Raw genomic sequence first — 19142 nt, forward strand, 5'->3', positions numbered from 1 at the left:
AGGTTATCCATAATACTCTGTCGTCGAAGCGGCCTGAGACTAAGCGAAAGCCGTTTACGCAGTCATTTGCTTCCAACTAAGTGAATTCTACAAGGACAACGCCAAATTCAGTTCGAAGCGGGCGGCCGGGACCGCCGCCAACACGGCGGCCAACGCGCGGCGGCGTTCGCCGCATGTATTGCAACACAGCAAACATCCTGCGTCGTGTCGCCGCGTCGTTATTTGACGCGTGAAGTTCGTCGAGAAAGTTCGCTCCATGTATCCCGGGCTTTAGTGTCATAATGCAGTACTTCTCTTTTCTGCTCGTAGGCGGCGGCACCGCCCCGAGCAAGAGCGCGGGTACACGGAGGAGTGTTAGATATATAAGGCGCGTCTGTGTAGCTCTCTGCAAATGCGTTTGTGGCGCAATGGGTTAAACGCTCGGCGATCTATCGTCGCGGACCGAGAGGTCGTGGGTTCGATTCCTAAATTTTGCATGTTTGTGGAACTTTTTCTTCTGGTTTCTTTCTTTGTATTATGTTCTATGACGTATTTCCGTGACGGAAATACGTCAGTGAAGTCTTGGTGGACCCCGGAATAAAACACTTTCGTGTTAAAAAAATTCCGAAGTTGTGTCCGTAGCGCGGAATCGAACCAGGGACCCCTCGCTTCCGAGCGCGCGGCGTTAGCCCACTACGCCACGAAGCGGACATGGACACACGCACCACGATGGCAATAAATACCCAACATTAACGAAATGCCGCGTTTCTAGCGCGTTTCTAACGCGTTTGTGCTAGCGCGTTACGGCCCGTGTAAGAAGCTGGTGTAAGACGCTGTGGCCTCTCCGCCTTACCTTCAACGCGTTTCGAACGCGCTGCCCAAGGCGGTGGCAAGTCAAGTTCAAGTCGAGGAGCGTTTATGAATACGGGGGGTATACTCTCTCAGCAGTCATGTGATGGCGTCGGCAAACGCGGTGCACGTTCCGGCATGTGTAAATGGCTGCGTAAGACGCTGTGGCCGCTCCCCCTTACTAGAGAGTACTGCACGTTTCTAACGCGTTTGTGCTAGCGTCCCCTTAAGCGGGAGATCCGATGATTCCCTCCGGAGCTTCGCCCACTCATCATCATTCACCCCGTGGATATGCTGTGATTTTTGTAGCGTTAGCTACACTGGCCTAGCCAAGCCCGTTTCGCGTGGCACATCAGGAGCCGTGCTGCGCATGCGCAAGGATAAGTGATGTCACACGGCTTGCGCACCACCGGAGCCACCGGAGCCGGCACCTCTCGCGCACTCCGCCGCCACCGCGCGCGACTCACCGCCGCCGGTCTGCGCATTCCAGAGGAGTGACGTCGTAGCCGTGGTAGACGCGCGCTCGCTCGCTGTGCAGTCGCCGTCCGACACTGCGCTGGAGCCGCTGCGCTTCTGACTGGCGTTTGCCAGTGTGGTATAGCCATGGAGAAGGAGAGCGCAAATGCTGCTCAACAGCGCAGAAGAACGGAGAAGCTTGACTCATCGGATCCCGAAGTACTTGCCTGGTAATTAGCGGTTGAGCGTAGGAGGAATGAATACATGTGCCACATAATACGTATACCGCGTGTGTGTCATTGGAGCAGCCGTAAGCATGACAATCAAGCTAATCCTTGACAATCTAGGCAACCAGGAAAGCTAAGAATAATCAGTTGAACCTTTGCTAACGCTACGTATATCCTGGCATAGCCGAGCTAAGCCACTGCAACTTTTTTTTATGCTCCTGGCCGGATGCCGAACGCCGTACCGGCTCGGTAGCAAGTTATAACAGTTTCCGATGAAGCGACAGACATCACGCACCTTCGCTCGCTGCTGCTGCTGCGCTTGGTCACGCCAGCGTTTTGAGAGAGGTTGTCTGCGGTCGTCGAGTGTGCGCGCTGACACCATGCTTGTTAATTCAGTTCGCAAGCGAATGTGTCCAAGTTTATACAGCCGATAAAACTACTATCCTTACTCCATATAGCTCTCTACTAATTTGCAATCGCAATTGATGCTTCGCCTTTCGGTCGAAACTGCGACTTTTTTACCGGCCATATAAACTTGCAAACATTCGCTTACTAAGTAAATTAACAAGCATGGTGTTACGCGTGCACAAGCAAACATTAGCACATCTTACTCGATGACCGCGGACGTTCGCTGTCGAAACACTAGCGTGAGGAAGCGCGGCTGCAGCAGCGAGCGAATTTACCTTCGTGCTGCCTCTCGCTTCAACTAAGCAGTGAGAACACAGCGCACATGAAGCTATCAGCACTCGGCGCACTCTGTCCCCATCGCAAATCACTTTCAAGATACTGCCAGCGCGGCCGCCCTCGGCTGCGCCATATGCAGCCGCCGCCGGAACAAAACGCCCCCTCCCCACCCCCCTCAGTGCCTTGCGCGCGATAGAAGACGGCGCGCTACCTCCCCGCCTTCCTCCCTTGGGCGCGCGAGATCGAGCCACCATCCACAGCTGACCCCCGCATGATTTTACTCGCACCCACAGCGTAAGGCGCACGGCCAAGATGATACCGCACTAGGACTTCATATGGAACCTCACGGCGAAGTCGACTCCAACGGCGGAAATCTGCCTGGATTATCCATATAATGGCTATTGCAATAAAATTTCGCAATAACATAGAGCTTCCTAGGGGAAGCAGCTACACGGCTCCCTAGATTTATTGTATATGGCTTCCAACAGCAGTGTCCCGCATTCGTTGCGCAGCGCGCATTGCTAATTAAGGAATACGCACTTATTGGACTGTAATGTGCGACTCTTGACGATTGCCTCTTTCCAAGAGGGTGCGCTTCCCGGCGTGACCAGGCCCATCGAACCCTGCTAACGTTTCTTAAGGACACTGACTTGGCCTCCCGTTTATAGACATTATTTCTATTTTTGTTTTGTTCTGTCTGTGTCTCCGTCGTTTCTTCATTTCCTCTTTTCTTTGCTCATGTTTCCATTTCCTCTATTCCCTCCTCCTGATAGAGTAAGCCGGCGTTGTGCCCCTCTCGGTGGCAGTTGTCAGCTTGCTCCCTTCCTATTTTCCTTCGTGTCTTTGCGTTATATGTGCACAAAACAAATAATAATAATAATAATAATAATAATAATAATAATAATAATATTAATAATAATACAGCACCCTTGCCGACAGCAGCACCGTGCCGCATCCGCGCCTTTTCGGGTTCGACCTAAGGGGGCTAATTTCCATACCTCCCAAGTCTAAACCCCGCGTGGTTGCTTAGTGACTATGGTGTTGGGCTGCTAAGCACGAGGTCGCGGGATCGAATCCCGGCCAAATCGGCCGCATTTAGATGGGGGCGAATTGCGGAAATACCCGTGTACTTAGATTAAGGTGCACGTTAAAGAACCCTAGGTGGTCCAAATTTTTCAGAGTCCCCCACTACGGCGTGCCACATAATCAGATCGTGGTTTTGGCGCGTAAAACCCCATAACTTCCCAAGTCTAGCCACCCTACCGATGGTAGTGGATCTGTCACAGTGTCCTAGTACTATATACTCTCAGGAAACCTTACACTTTAGGTGAAAATACGCTTTAGGTAAGGGCTGTACCATCATTCTATTTTTTCTATTGCTCCTTAACTCAACCGTCCCCTTTAACTTCGCTGAGCATATGGCAATGCTTCCCTTCGTCTGAGCACGACTCTCTAGCGCTTCGAAGCTATAATTTCGCTTGCGACCGTAAACGGCCGAGCAAAACGAGGACGGACACGAAGAGCACGCACCAAAAAAAAAACGCTCAATTAGCAACTGGAGGGTTTTGTGGCGATGACAGCAATAAACAGTGTTAGCAATCATTACAAACCATGTTGAACCAGCTTTCTCAGCGTCAAACGCTTTCTATAAGTTCGTTATTAGGAATATTTATTGTATACTCCAAGTTACTAGAATAGATTGGTATTTTACAAACAGGGGTGCTATGCAGGAATGTCCGAGTTTGGCAGAGTTGGGAAACTCCGCAAGCTGTGGTGACGCCCTCAGACAAACTGCGTAGATGCTTGACGCTGCGTAAGGACTGCTGGTAAGCACAAGCCCAGCGAGAATAATCGGCGGCGCACCTGGAGGGCTTCCTTGCTGTTCTATAATACCGCTACCGGTTGTACTGGGCAAGGCAGCTTCAAATGTAATACTTTCGCTTCCCGTTGTAGAAGTAACGCGCTCATGTCGAGACCCCCATGGAGGCCTCCAGAAATGGTATCACGGAAGCTGAAAATCTAGCCTCTCGTTCCACGTGAACAAAGCCATCGGTGAATGGTTGCACGTTCTATCTACACGCCTGATCAGATTAATCGAGAACTATAAGCACGTGGCCAGTGCCGCAGACGTAGTGGGCGCGTGGTGGTAATACCAGAAATACCAGGCCGACAGTGACAGTGCGTCAAGTCCTTCAGTGGCGATTAAAGGCGACAGTCGCGAACTACTTTCTCTGCTTGGGATCCAAACCATATCAATCCTGTGTGACCAAGCGACTCAGCCGATCAGAAGCTTTCTTACTAAACCTTGTTCCCACACGGTCAGCGAGAACAGTGGCATGGTGACACAAGATAGGACTGTGACGTTGTGGTTCTGCATGGTAATATGAAGCATTACATGCTAGAATGCCCAGAATCCGTGGAATAGCCCAAGGCTCTCCTTGACGGACTGTAGCATGAAGTGGCTTCATGCGCTACCGTAGAACAATTTATCTTCCTGCAACTGCAGGGCATGTTTGAGAGGCGGAGAGCTCCGCCTCTCCCGGTAGTTCTTTAAAGATACCGGCCTATTAAACGAATGGTTAGATTCCTTTTTTTTATTTGCATTATAAGCTACCAGCAGCCACCGTAGAGGCCAAGGCAGCTGGTATCCAATTGAGAAACAAAACATAAAATGATACAGCGGGAGACACAAAATACGACCTCTATAAAGAACAATGAGAAGTCATTCGTGACACTATAAACCAGTTATAAACCACTATATACAAGAAGTTGGCTGTAAGAACAAAGTGAATATAAAGTAAATAAGTGAACGAATTGATTAGATTGAGAACAGGACAAGTAAGAACCTGGAGGTTTAGCAGCTAATGGTAAACGTCACCGATTGTTTCTTTGGATACGGGGTTAACGTGGTCGATTGATAGCGTTTTAGCTCGGTATGCTGCCGTGAACTTATTAGCAACATGCTTGTTTATCACCACACAATAAAAGGAGATGCTCGGGCGGAGCAATTGCCAGTATGCATCTGCCAAGCTAGATCATCCAATAGCTAACACCACCTTCTCTTGTCTTGTCTCTCAAACACTGACTCATACCCACTATACGTGGGCCAAGAAGCAGGCGGTTTCAACTATGTTTATTAGAATTTCAACAAAGACTAAATTCCTTCTCCACCGCTTTCTTGGGATATCGCATGCTGCCTACTCTTCGACTTTTCTAATGCTCACCAGAACACCAGGTCGCAGTATGTAGAAAGAACTTCAGCCGATTTCCATGCTGATAGTATGAAAAAATCTGAAAAATATTCCATATTACTGATAGTTAGGTCAGGATTAGTCCACAATGAGTATCTCGTGGTAAATTCGGTGTGTGTATCGTCAAGACTGGCTTTCTCTATGGAATCTCAATTCAAAATCAAATTTAACACAACCTGGTTAAGTGCAACGTGTTAAGTACAACATATGGTGATATGGAGCGTTCATTCTTTTTCAGAAGACAGGCTATGAAGGCTCTATTTCCAACAAACTTAACACTCAAAAGAATTATCTTTGTGTGCCCTGTTGCAACAGCGGTTAGCCGTAGCGAACTGTTTTTCTTGGAATGTATCTATGGGCATCACCTCGTTCATCTACCGAGAAACGGGTTGCAGTTATGCTGATCAGTGAATTTAAAGCTCTTCCAAATGTGTTACCCAAATGCAAACACGCAGGGACACACACGTGAAGAAACGAAAAGGGACAACACAAGCGCCGTTTGTGGCAATTTTTGTTCGTTCTTGCGTATGTTTCGGCACGCCTGCCTTTCAGTAGCATTGATCCCTACCAAGGTGCTCAACTATCAGACGTTAGAAATACGTTCTTCGCGAAATAATACTAAACGTCGCACCAGCTCTCTTCTTAAAATGCACAGGGTTTATCTGAAAGATGACTTGAAGGCGAAAGCCCAAGCGCCGATGCATTAAAGAAGGGCGCATGACGTACTCCCCCTTAATTTGTCTAATCTACTTCGCTTAGTCACCCTTCTTAATTTGCTGAAGTATCCTAATAATTCGCTTACTCAACCTCTTAATTCGATTTGTCTAATTCTCTTAGTCATCTTCCTAATTACCTTAGTCATCCTCTTAATTAGCTTAATCATCATCTTGCATCGCTTAGGCATTCCTCTTAATTCGCTTAGTCATCCATTTATTTGCTTTATCATAATCATATCTCTCTATAATAATTCGCTCCGTATCACCATATCCCTTCATATCTTAATTCGCTTTATCATCCATCTTTATCATCCATCATGCTTTCTTACGGGGGTACGTGTGCTTATGGGGTATCAGCCATTGGTGATGACCGTTTTTGTACCTTTCGTGTCGTCGACGTGTTTTACGGGGCTATGAGCCATTGAGAACGGAACGATGAGACATATAAGCCTTCCGCTTAAATAAAGCTTTTACCAAGAGCACCTGCGTACAGTGCTACATATAGGATTGGTAAACACTGCAAGAAATCACCAGTGTCGTTGTCACTGTTTCTTCACTCCCACGAGTGTAGATTATCATGTATGGCAAGGCGATGGGAGGTGTGTGTAATGATCGGCCGTGGTTGCTCAGTGGCTATGGTGTTGGGCTGCTCAGCACGAGGTCGCGGGATCGAATCCCGGCCACGGCGGCCGCATTTCGATGGGGGCGAAATGCGAAAACACCCGTGTACTTAGATTTAGGTGCACGTTAAAGAACCCCAGGTGGTCCAAATTTCCGGAGTCCCCCACTACGGCGTGCCTCATAATCAGAACTGGTTTTGGCACGTAAAACCCTATAATTTAATTTTAAGGTGTGTGTAATGCAGCGGGTCCAATTCACGCAGATGGATCAGGTTTCCAGGTACACACGCACATCGGCGAAGTTGATATACGTCCAGGTTGTGCGCAAGTGAGGAGTGGGTCTCACCTGATCGCTTAGTGCGGTGGCCTTCTGGCTTCGAAGTCGAGATGGCTTTATCGGCGGAATATTTGCCAGCGTGGTACGAGCGCTGTAGCATCTCCGTGTACACTGTCGGCTGTCCCCATGAGCGGTTGGTGGTGTGCGGCTGGTTGGTTGCTTGGACACTGGTCAACTTGTGAGATATCAGACTGAAGGCGGCTCATACGTAATCGAGGTGGACGGATGGTGTGATGCGAGATGCCGCTTAGGCCTAACACAACTCCACAGGTACCATTACCATTACGAGCTCGCTCTGTCGTGCTGCATTTTTTTTGCCAGTCGTCGGTGTTGTTTTGCCAGGTTAATTCATGGAGCATTAAAGCGATTTTGTTTATTTAAGAACAGATTTGAAATGCGAATGCCTGAATGGCGTAGCTGGTGCGCGCACCACTGGTGGGGTTGCAGTTATGTATTGCCTGAGCCTATAGTTGGCCCTTTGAGATAGTAAGTGCTAGCAAACTCCTGGCGGTGAGTTATGGGGCAGTGTGCTAAAGAAATTGAAAACTACAAATGGCAAATTGCAATTATAAATCTCTTCAGGTCATGTAGGGTAAATAGATCGTACTCAGAACTGAACTTGAAAGGTATAATTCACATGAGCCAGAAGGTGCGCAGTCACGGGGAGCGAAAGAAGTGTTTGTTACTGGTCGTCAGGTTACTGATTGCTTTTTATCTAAGTTTTTGTGAGCGACGGGGTACAGCTGGAGGTAGAATCGCAGAATTTCTGTGCAGCATACCATCCGGTCCCTGCCTGAAGAGCGGAGGGATTCGAACTTCTTCGAGGGATTCTTGAAGCTAGACGTCAATTTTGACCGTTTAAACGGCACAATGCTTTCTAGGTAGAACTTAACGCGGGTTCTATTATGACTTCGCTCTTTGTGTAACAAAGTACGCATGTAGGGAAAATAGAAAGAAACAGCCACCTTTGTGTGACTAAGAAGAATCCGGAAACTGAGATGCTCGATTTTTCTTTTTTTTTTAGTAACGACCATATGTTTGCAATCTACCGGAGATAACATATGGGGCAGAAACTTGGAAGTTATCAAAGAAGCTCGAGAACAAGTTAAGGACCATACAAAGAGCAATGGAACGAAAAATGTTAGGCCTAACGTTAGGAGACAGGAAGAGAGCGGTGTGGATCAGAGAACAAACGGAGATAGCCGATATTCTAGTTGATATTAAGCGGAAAAAGTGGAGCTGGGTAGGCCATATAATGCGTAGGATGGATAACCGGTGGACCATTATGGTTACCGAATGGATACCAAGAGATCGCAGGGAGAGGCCTTCGTCCTGCAGTGGACATAACTATAGGCTGATGATGATGCATTTAAAGCCAACGAAAATTATAGCAAAGAAAAGCTTATGGAAATTTAACTGTTTATCTCTCTTCTTCTTCTTCTTTTTTTAATGAAGAATTGCAGCGAATAAGAAACAAAAAACGACATCCAAATAAACGAAAGTTGAAGAAAGGAGAACTTGGCTCTGGTAAAAACCGAGCCTACTACCACCATCCTCCAGGGAAAACGGCGTGTTCGAAGGTCCTGTGCGTAAGACTGCTCTTTTGCAGGCTGTCGACCATCGCTTTTCTTTCTGTGTCAAACTGCGAGCACAGCCAAAGGAAATTTTCGATGTCACCAATGTCATCATAGAAGGCCCAGGGTGGGGAAGCGCAAAGCCCAGTCTCGAATATCCAAGCTGGGCTGTACGCGGAGTCGGTTCTGATGCGGTACAACAGCGTTGCTTCTTCGCGAGTAAACTCATGAATCACACAGGCTTCGTGTGGAGTCTTATGGATCGCCCTAAAGAGAAAGCGGATTTCATCCTTAGGGTTCTGAAAAGTTTTTGGAGCTTGCACTTTTGGGACACATGTCAGCGCTAGGTGTGCAAGGGCGTCAGCATTCTCGTTTCCATCAATTCCTACGTGGGACGGTATCTATTGAAACCTTACGTTAAATCTTTGGCTGGTTAGACCGTTAATCAGTACCAGGGATTGCCTTGTAAATTTCTCTCGAGGTAGGCCATGATGTAATCTCTGTAACGCTGAGTCCGTCAGCACCACGACATCTCGGGCAGAAAAGGCCCGTAGTATCCACAAAGCGGCGGTAATTGCGGAGCGTTCTACTGTTGTAGACGAAACTACGCGATCCAGGTGGCCAGACCATGACACATCAAAGGATGGTATGCGGAATGCCGCTGCACAGCTGTGTGTTTGTGCGCACATCGACCCGTCTGTGTACACTTGTAGGTGGCTTTGAAACAGTGTGCTCAAGTGGTCCAGCACAAGAAACTTTGCTCCGGCAGTTGAAATGGTGCCTTTCGCCGGTAGGTGGGGTACGCTGAGGATGCAGTTAACGTCCGAAAAAGACCATGACGTGTCAAGGCGACTCCGTTTAGGCCATTCCAATCCTAAATATCGGAAGCTGTTATGCGCCGCATGGAAATTGGAGCGTGGTCTTGCTCTTAGCCGCCGGAGAAGCGCCGTGTCTGCGCGGGGCTCGCCCAGCCTTAATAGCTGCGTCAGAAAGGCCTGAGATGCCAAGAGGCGGATTGGAAGAGACTCTGCTGCATTAGCAACTTTCTTGTTTGAAGCCGCCTGTGGAACTCCCATCGCCAAGCGAAGTCACTTTCTGTGCACTACCTCCAAGCGTTCGAATTGACTCGATGTTGGTGATATCAGCGGTAGCTGATAGAAACTCCGGCTTGTTATCAGTGCAGCGTTCAGTTTAAGCATGGACATAGGATTGTTTCCCCAACGTATCTCTGTCAACGGACGAAGTGCGTTGACTCTTTGCACTGATGCAGCCACATCGCTTTCGACCACGCGTCGCCATAGTAGCTTGCTGTCGATGGTGACGCCCAGGAATCAAACCTTAGTTGCACGAAGAATTGGATTCCCTCTGATATGCAGCGTCCGGCGTGTTAACTTGCGTCTCACTCCCGGGAAAAGCATGAAGGCAGATTTTTCCGCTGATAAACATAGGCCAAGCGTCGATAAGTGGCGTTCGATAATGCAGATGGTGCCCTCGGCTATCCGGGCCAAACGTTTGTGTTGGTAACCCGAGATCCAAATGCAGATGTCATCTGCGTAGATAGACATTTTAACTGCCGTTCGACCTACTTTCAGTGCGTTGGAAGGCTAGCCGTGGCAACGTTATAAAGCAAGGGAGACAGGACACTTACTTGGAGGACGCCGAGGGAAATGCGTCGCTTCTCGATCATTATACTTCCGAGCTTAACCTGGACACGTCGATCTCTAAGAAATTCATGAACAAATCGAAGAGCATTTCCCGAGACGCCCATGGCTCGGAGTACATGTTGATGATGTCTTTATGAAGCACACAGTCGTATGCTTTGTTAACGTCCATAAAGATGGAGAGAGTGGAAAGGCCGTCCACGCGATGGTGCTTGATGTGACCTATAGTAAATCCAAGACACTGTCCTGGGCACTCAACCGTGGACGAAATCTGGTCATACACAATGGCAGTCTATTTTCTTGCTCAAGATATCAAGTTAACCTCGTACATATTAGTCTTTCCATCAACTTTGATACGCATAATGTTAGGATACTGGCCGATATGAGGCGATGCTCACAGAAACCTTTCGGGATTTCAGCGCTGGCACCACCCATGTTGTCTTCCACGTTTCTTGGATCTCTCCTGTGCTCCAGACGTGATTAAATATGTCTAAAAGGGCTCGGTCTTCGTTCGTAAGGCAGATTTGTGAGCAGCTTATTGATGATCGAATCGGGACCCACAGCACAGCGTCTTCTTAATTTGCTAAGCTCAAATCCAAATCACGAAAGGTGAACGGCGTATCCATGGTATGGAATGCTTGAGACAAAAGAGGGTTCGCCACTCCTGCTGATCTGCCAGATGTGTATACATCTGCAAAATCTTCCGCAAGGGTTTGTAAATCTTTTCCTTGCTTTAAAGAAAGTGCTCCGAATGGCCAGTGCGGGCGAATCTTTCGGGGTAGGCTATTCATTACTCCCCGTATCCTTGTCATGGGAGTACACGCCGATAAGTTCTGACAGAAAGCAGCTCATTGAACTCGTCTTAACCTTTTTGTTTGACGACGGATGACAGCGTTTATCCTGTTGTATTAAGTTTTCGCAGAAAGATTTCTCTTTTTTTCTCATTAGTTTCCGCTCCGCTCTCTATAAGCGCTGCGCAGAGGTTCTTTAGATTCAAATCAGGAGTAGGGACATGATCTGGCAGTTTCAACTTTGAGGTAGCCACTCTCTTGCTCCGCGTCATATCTGCGAACAGCTTACCAGGGGATTCATCCAACGCTTCCTTGTATGTGTTCCAGAGTGTCACAGTACAAAATTGTCGATCAGCAGTGTGAAATTCGGTCATGCTGAATATCGGAAAATAGTCGCTGCCCATCCTGTCTGGGGCCATTGTCGACGATACGAAAAGGTCTGTAGAATGGAACACGAGGTCTATGGCACTCTATAAATCTGGTGGTCTGAAGAACGTCGGTTTGCCATCGTTCTCAATACATGTCAGCAGCATCCGCGGCTGCGACAAGTTCCTTGCCTCGGAAATCTGCAATCTTATCTCCCCAAAGCGAATGATGCGCGTTAAAATTGCCACAGTTTCTTCTAGGAGAGGGGCAACGAATGCAAACGTCCTTTAAAAACGCCTCCATGGATACCTTCCTTTGTGGAAGCATAGGCAACCAAACATACATACATAGGTAATATTTAAATATTATATAGTTTAGATTGTTACGGGGAAAGAGGTTTAAAATATAATTGCAATGATATTTACAATGCGGCCACTGGCATACAAAACATACAAGATGGCAAAACTAATCCGCGTGACATCAGAGAACGTCGTCGTCTTCCGCACTGTCCCCAGCTTCGTCTCGAGCAGCGCTTGGTAGCAATATAATAAATACGCATAAGTAAATAATAGCTTTTTGCATATATATATATATATATATATATATATATATATATATATATATATATATGTGTGTGTGTGTGTGTGTGTGTGTGCGTGCGTGCGTGCGTGTGTGTGTGTGTGTGTGTGTGTGTGTGTGTGTGTGTGTGTGTGTGGTGTGTGGTGCGCGTGCGTGCGTGCGTGCGTGCGTGCGTGCGTGCGTGCGTGCGTGCGTGTGTGTGTGTGTGTGTGTGTGTGTGTGTGTGTGTGTGTGTGTGTGTGTGTGTGTGTGTGTGTGTGTGTGTGTGTGTGTGTGTGTGTGTGTGTGTGTGTGTGTGTGTGTGTGTGTGTGTGTGTGGTGTGTGTGTGTGTGTGTGTGTGTGTGTGTGTGTGTGTGTGTGTGTGTGTGTGTGTGTGTGTGTGTGTGTGTGTGTGTGTGTGTGTGTGTGTGTGTGTGTGTGTGTGTGTGTGTGTGTGTGTGTGTGTGTGTGTGTGTGTGTGTGTGTGTGTGTGTGTGTGTTGTGTGTGTGTGTGTGTGTGTGTGACGTGAGCAGGAGGTTGCGGACGTAGAACAATATGGTCGCCTGAACACTGGCTTTTATCTTCATCTTCCTCAACTTCCATGCACGGACCATCTGTGCACCGTCACACGTTCCCCCTCAAGCAAGAGGACGCTGATAAACCAAGACAAAAAATGCGCAGTAAGTCCAATGTCTCAAGATGACTCTGTAAGCCTTGGCAACTTCACAGAAACGTTTATCTGTCCGGTGACGTCCAGAAGAGCTCAGGTGGCCGAGGCTGGCTGTTGCGCTCCGGTTGACATATCCATGCTCCGATGAAGAAACCTTTGGACACACAGCAGCCGTGGGAAATCGGATGTCGTTGCGACTTGCAGACACACGGTGTATCCTGCTCGAACGTGCGGTGGGCTGGGTCGTTGCGACGACGTCTCTGTTGGTCTGGTTTGCCGTGTCTTTTCCGTCGTCGTGCACAGCGTTGTCGCAGGAATCCTTGGAGTGGGAGCAGTCCTGACAGATGGTGCTGAATGTGTGTTCGGCGACGTTTCTTTCTTGTAAAACGTAGTATTCGTCGAGTTCGCCTTGGGTTTTTTCGCCTTGCGGGTTCACGTCTTTTCTGATGATGCATTTGTTCTTCTGGCGACGCTCTTCGTCGTCGTTTATGTCGAAGTCGTCTTCGAGGTAGTTGAAGTTGATCTTGGAGTGACTGATTCGGACCTTTCTGACATGACTGCGATAGCTGATGATGTAGCACTGATTCAGGAATAAGCCTGGTGTCTGGCAAATTTGTGTCGCCAGCGGTAGGCAACTGACAGACTGCTTGCTTTCGTGTGGCTTATCTGACGGCGAGGTCAATCTGTGAGGTTCTTGAGAACCCACTTCTAAGGCTGCCATGAATGTGCCGTCGTGCTGAGCGGGGCATTCTGTTAGGTGGTAATGTATAATATCAGGTGCCCTCGATGCCTCTGCAATGTCAGCACTTTGCCGGGGTTCAGTGTGCGCGGAAGGGATTGAAATATGCAAAGTAGCTTGAACTGGGTGTGCAAGCAGCTCATCCGCTGCTGATGAAGTTAAAATGTCGCTAAGTGAACATACGGAGTTGGTGGTTTGATTGTGCCGTCCTGTTGGAAAATAAGATGGCTTAGTTTGACTCGTTCTGTTGATTGCGTCCATGCAGCTTGAAATTCCAGGTGGGCGATTATTGGACGGCGCCGCAGTGGAGGTGGCTGCACTACGTACTTCCAGTGATTGGTCTGGCTCTGGGAAATTCGATGTGACATGCGCGAACGAACCACTTCTGTGAAGCACGGGCTGGGGAATGAGCGTTATAGAAGACTGGCGTGACTTGAAACCAGGCGGCGGGTCACACGCATAAGACGCAGTGAACGTATCTGATGCATTAGCGATAGCCGGAGTTCGATAGCGTGATGAAGGCGAACATATTGGCGATTCCTGCACGGAAGTGAAACCTGATGGAAGGTTTGGCCTTGAAGGCAAACGGCTTGGATATCGCTCAGCGAACGGAAGCTTTACTTTGTTCATTGTGAGTGGTGAAATCATGGTAGGCTTGCGATTTTCTTTCGTCTTTTCTAGAGGACCACTACTTGAGGAAATTGTTGATGATCGAGTCATGCGTGGCTTTGGTTGGCATTGATGATGAAAGCTACGTGGTGATTGCGGTTGACTGCGGCGACCCAGTTGTGATTTCTCCAGCTGTTGTATAATGAGGGAGTCTGCAGAGTATACTTTAAATCGACTGATCATCTCTTCTTTGATTTCTTTCCATGATGCTTTATATTCAAATATGTGGGTCAGGTAGAAGCAAAATGCCTCAACGGTCAGGTATTCATCGAAGCTGGCGACCATCTCCCGTTCCGACCATGTTGCAGCGGTTGCGTGAAACTCGAAGAAGCGGAATCAGTCTTCTACGGGTCCATCGTCCACTGATCCAGTGTACTTGGGGACGTCCAAGGCTTCCGATGGTGTTGTCATGATGCTGGTCGGTGTAGGTGGTAGATCTCTGCGCTTCGGGTTCACGGCGTGGTGTTTAATACTTGCATGATGATGTGAGCGCGATGCGGTGGCTGCAAGGTCTTCATCCTGTCGGCTAGTGTGACGCGAGCAGGAGGTTGCGGACATTGAACAACATGGTCGCCCGAACACTGCATTTTATCTTCATCTTCCTCAACTTCCATGCACGGACCATCTGTGCACCGTCACATATATATATATATATATATATATATATATATTGAGAGAGAGAGAGAAACAGGAGAGAGAGAGGACTTGTATGGAACTTCCTCGTGATTTCTTTTTTTTTTTGTGAGGCATACATGTGAATCAAAGAACATTTTTCACGTATGGGCAAATAAGTCTATTTTCACAAAATGCACGAGAAGCATTCATGTTTTAGGCCGGAAGCAGAAATACCTTGCGAAAAAAAACAAACAAAGGATTGCTTATATGGCTCGCCGAACGGATGCCCGGAAAACTTGAATACATTTCAGAGGCGGCGATAACAGCGAGCACGTTCATCGGACGCCGAATCGAAAGGCTCGGTTATCGCGTGGTACCCTCCCTATTTAGGTATAAGCGCTCATCGTGCACGTTCTAGATTGCCTCGAGATATATCCGCTCAAGTGCGAGAACGTGTTGGACTAATCGGTGCGCTCTGAAGTGGGACGGGTCTGTCCTTATTTATGTAGCTCTAAGATTCACAGTGCACAGGCGCCCTGCATGATATCGCGAGCGCATCTCACACGACGACATAAATGTGATAACGCGTATCACGTTTAATCTGCTGAAGCGTTCGCGGTAATACTCCCTTACTTCCTTATATATATGTATATATATATAAATATATATATATATATATCCCTTTTCTAGCGTCATCGTTCCTTTAAAGCTCTCGACCAACCCAAGTGCCATGAACAGTGGGCCCAACCAGACTACGGAGACGTTGACGACGTCGTTTATTTTGGGCGTGTGGGTGTGTGTACGGTCGTAGGTGGGCATTCAAGAAAATGGGCGTGTGCTAGCCTTCCTGCTCGTACGTTGTTCTTTTTTTTCTGTATCTCTCTTGTTCTTGGCTTGAGAAGCCAAAGACGTTTCCCAGGAGACGAAAAAATAGCGTACACTTCCGCGTCGTCGTGAGTAAATGGCTCGACCACGTCACTGTATTTTCGCCACTCCTTTCTGTTTGAAGTGTGTAGTTTGTTGGTCCATCTCGGTTATGTGCCATGAATACACCAAAAAGCGAACGAGAATAAAATGTAGTGGATGTGGTCGGAGAAGAGGCCAGTGTACTAGATCGCAACAGGCAACCGATCCCATTTGTCTACTCTCGCCTGTCTGCGCCATCTATTTACCTTTTTTTTTTTCACTTTACGTTCCGGGCAGCGAGACTATTGTGTGCGTCTGGTTACATGGGCGTGCATGTTGGAGACGACGCTATTTGTCGTGACACGAACTAAGGAGAGAAGGATCAGCAGCAAAAACAGAAACAAGAAAAATGATGGAATACTGTAGCAGGGCGCGGCTCATAAGATCCGGACTTCGTATTGTGCACGCACGGCCGTGGACAAAAGCGCGGAGGGGTCGGACAGTTCTTGCATCGTTGCACGCTAAAACCATCACCAGCGGTACTTCCGTACCTCACTATGTGTACTACACATGCCTACTGCCATCTTTCTTTTTTTTTTCTTTTGCATCCTACCATGGCATGACCAACACGCGCATAATAGATCATCTAGCCGGCTCAAGTGAACACAACTGCCAAAAAAAAAAAAAAATAAAGAGAAAGAGAATCGTTGTAGCAAACAATTCCGACGGGCTAGCTCAAACAGCAACGACTGTTTCACTGTAGGCTTTTCGTTATTGAGGTCTATCGTGAGTTCTCGTGAATGCACTATGACTGGCATCGATGAAGGCCAGCGCTGTGCTCCTCAGTAATAAGCTCAATTCACTGTAGGCATTATGAAAATTTCCGTCAATCAGCCCTGAAATGAGACGCGCCTGCCTTAGTTGACGTATTCATCAATGAAGTGCTGGGAAGTCATCATCATCATCATCATCATCATCATCATCATCATCAGCCTATATTTTATGTCCACTGCAGGACGAAGGCCTCTCCCTGCGATCTCCAATTACCCCTGTCCTGCGCTAGCGTATTCCAACTTGCGCCTGCAAACTTCCTAACTTCATCATCCCATCTGGTTTTCTGCCGACCTCGACTGCGCTTCCCTTGGTATCCAATCTGTAACCCTAATGGTCCACCGGTTATCCACCCTACGCATTACATGGCCTGCCCAGCTCCATTTCTTCCGCTTAATGTCAACTAGAATATCGGCTATCCCCGTTTGTTCTCTGATCCACACCGCTCTCTTCCTGTCTCTTAACGTTAGTCCTAAGATTTTTCGTTCCATCGCTCTTTGTGCGGTCCTTAACTTGTTCTCGAGCTTCTTTGTTAACCTCCAAGTTTCTGCCCCATATGTTAGCACCGGTAGAATGCAATGATTGTACACTTTTCTTCTCAACGACAGTGGTAAGCTCCCAGTCAGGATTTGGTAATGCCTGCCGTGTGCACTCCAACCCAATTTTATTCTTCTGTGAATTTCTTTCCCATGATCAGGGTCCCCTGTGAGTAATTGACCTAGATAAACGTACTCCTTTACAAACTCTAGAGGCTGACTGGCGATCCTGAATTCTTGTTCCCTTGCCAGGCTATTGATCATTATCTTTGTCTTCTGCATATTCATCTTCAACCCAATTCTTACACTTTCTCGATTAAGGTCCTCAATCATTTGTTGTAATTCGTCTCCATTGTTGCTGAATAGGACAATGTCATCTGCAAACCGAAGGTTGCTGAGATATTCACCGTTGATCCTCACTCCTAAGCCTTCCCAGTCTACGAGCTTGAATACTTCTTCTAAGCATGCAGTGAATAGCATTGGAGAGATTGTGTCTCCTTGCCTGACCCCTTTCTTGATAGGTAACTTTCTACTTTTCTTGTGGAGAACCAAGGTAGCTGTGGAATCCTTGTAGATATTTGCTAAGATATTCACGTATGCCTCCTGTACTCCTTGATTACGCAATGCCTCTATGACTGCTGGTATCTCTACTGAATCAAATGCCTTTTCATAATCTATGAAAGCCATGTAGAGAGGTTGATTGTACTCCGCAGATTTCTCGATTACCTGATTTATGACATGGATATGATCCATCGTAGAATATCCCTTCCTGAAGCCAGCCTGTTCTCTTGGTTGGCTGAAGTCAAGTGTTGCCCTGATTATATTGGAAATTATCTTGGTGAATATTTTATACAATACTGAAAGCAAGCTAATGGGTCTATAATTCTTCAGTTCTTTAACGTCTCCCTTCTTATGGATTTGTATAATGTTGGCGTTCTTCCAGCTCTCTGGTACACATGACGTTCTGAGGCATGCGTATAAAGGGCCGCAAGCTTTTCAAGCATGACATCTCCTCCATCTTTCATTAAATCTACTGTTATTCCATCTTCTCCAGCAGCTTTTCCCCTGGTCATGTCTTTCAAGGCCCTTCTAACTTCAGCGCTAGTTATAGAAGGAGCCTCTGTATCCGGTTCATCACTATTTTGAATGAAAGTAGCTCGGCTGTTTTGGGCACTGTACAGGTCAGTATAGAATTCTTCCGCTGCTTTTACTATGTCATCGAAATTGCTGATAATATTACCATGCTTATCTTTTCAGTACATACATCTTGCCTTGTCCTATGCCCAAGCTTTCTTCTTACTGATTTAATGCTGCGTCCATATTTTACGGCTTCCTCAATCTTTCCCACGTTATAATTTCGAATATCCCTTACTTTTTTCTTGTTGATTAGTTTTGACAGTTCAGCAAATTCTATCTGATCTCTTGAGTTGGACATTTTCATCTTCTGTCGTTTCTTTATTAGGTCCTTTGTTTCTTGGGAGAGCTTACCTACTGGTTTCCTTGGTGCCCTACCTCCCACTTCAATTGCTGCTTCTGAGATCAACCTAGTTACGGTTTCATTCATTACCTCTATGTTGTCTTTATCTTCCTTTTCTAAAGCTGCATATTTGTTTGCAAGCACCAGCCTGAATTGGTCTGCTTTTACCCTTACTGCCTCTAGGTTGGCCTGTTCCTCTTGACTAATTTTCACTCTCTCTCTCTTCAAATTGAGAGAAATCCTAGACCTCACTAACCTATGGTCACTGCACCTAACCTTACCCAACACTTCTACATCCTGCACTATGCTTGGATCGGCAGAGAGTATAAAATCTATTTCATTCCTTGTTTCTCCATTAGGGCTTTTCCAGGTCCACTTCCTGAAGAAGGTATTCATTATTCGGAGCCTATTCCTTTCCGCGAATTCTACTAACATCTCTCCTCTGGCGTTCGTAGAATCGATGCCGTAGTTGCCAATTGCTTGCTCACCAAGCTGCTTTTTCCCCCACTTTTGCATTGAAGTCGCCCATGACTAAAGTATACTGAGTTTGCACCTTTCTCATTGCTAGTTCAACATCTTCATAAAACTGTTCCATTTCTTTATCATCGTGACTTGAGGTTGGGGCATA

Source organism: Dermacentor silvarum, chromosome 10 (assembly GCF_013339745.2).
Source record: "Dermacentor silvarum isolate Dsil-2018 chromosome 10, BIME_Dsil_1.4, whole genome shotgun sequence".
Taxonomy (NCBI): Eukaryota; Metazoa; Arthropoda; class Arachnida; order Ixodida; family Ixodidae; genus Dermacentor; species Dermacentor silvarum.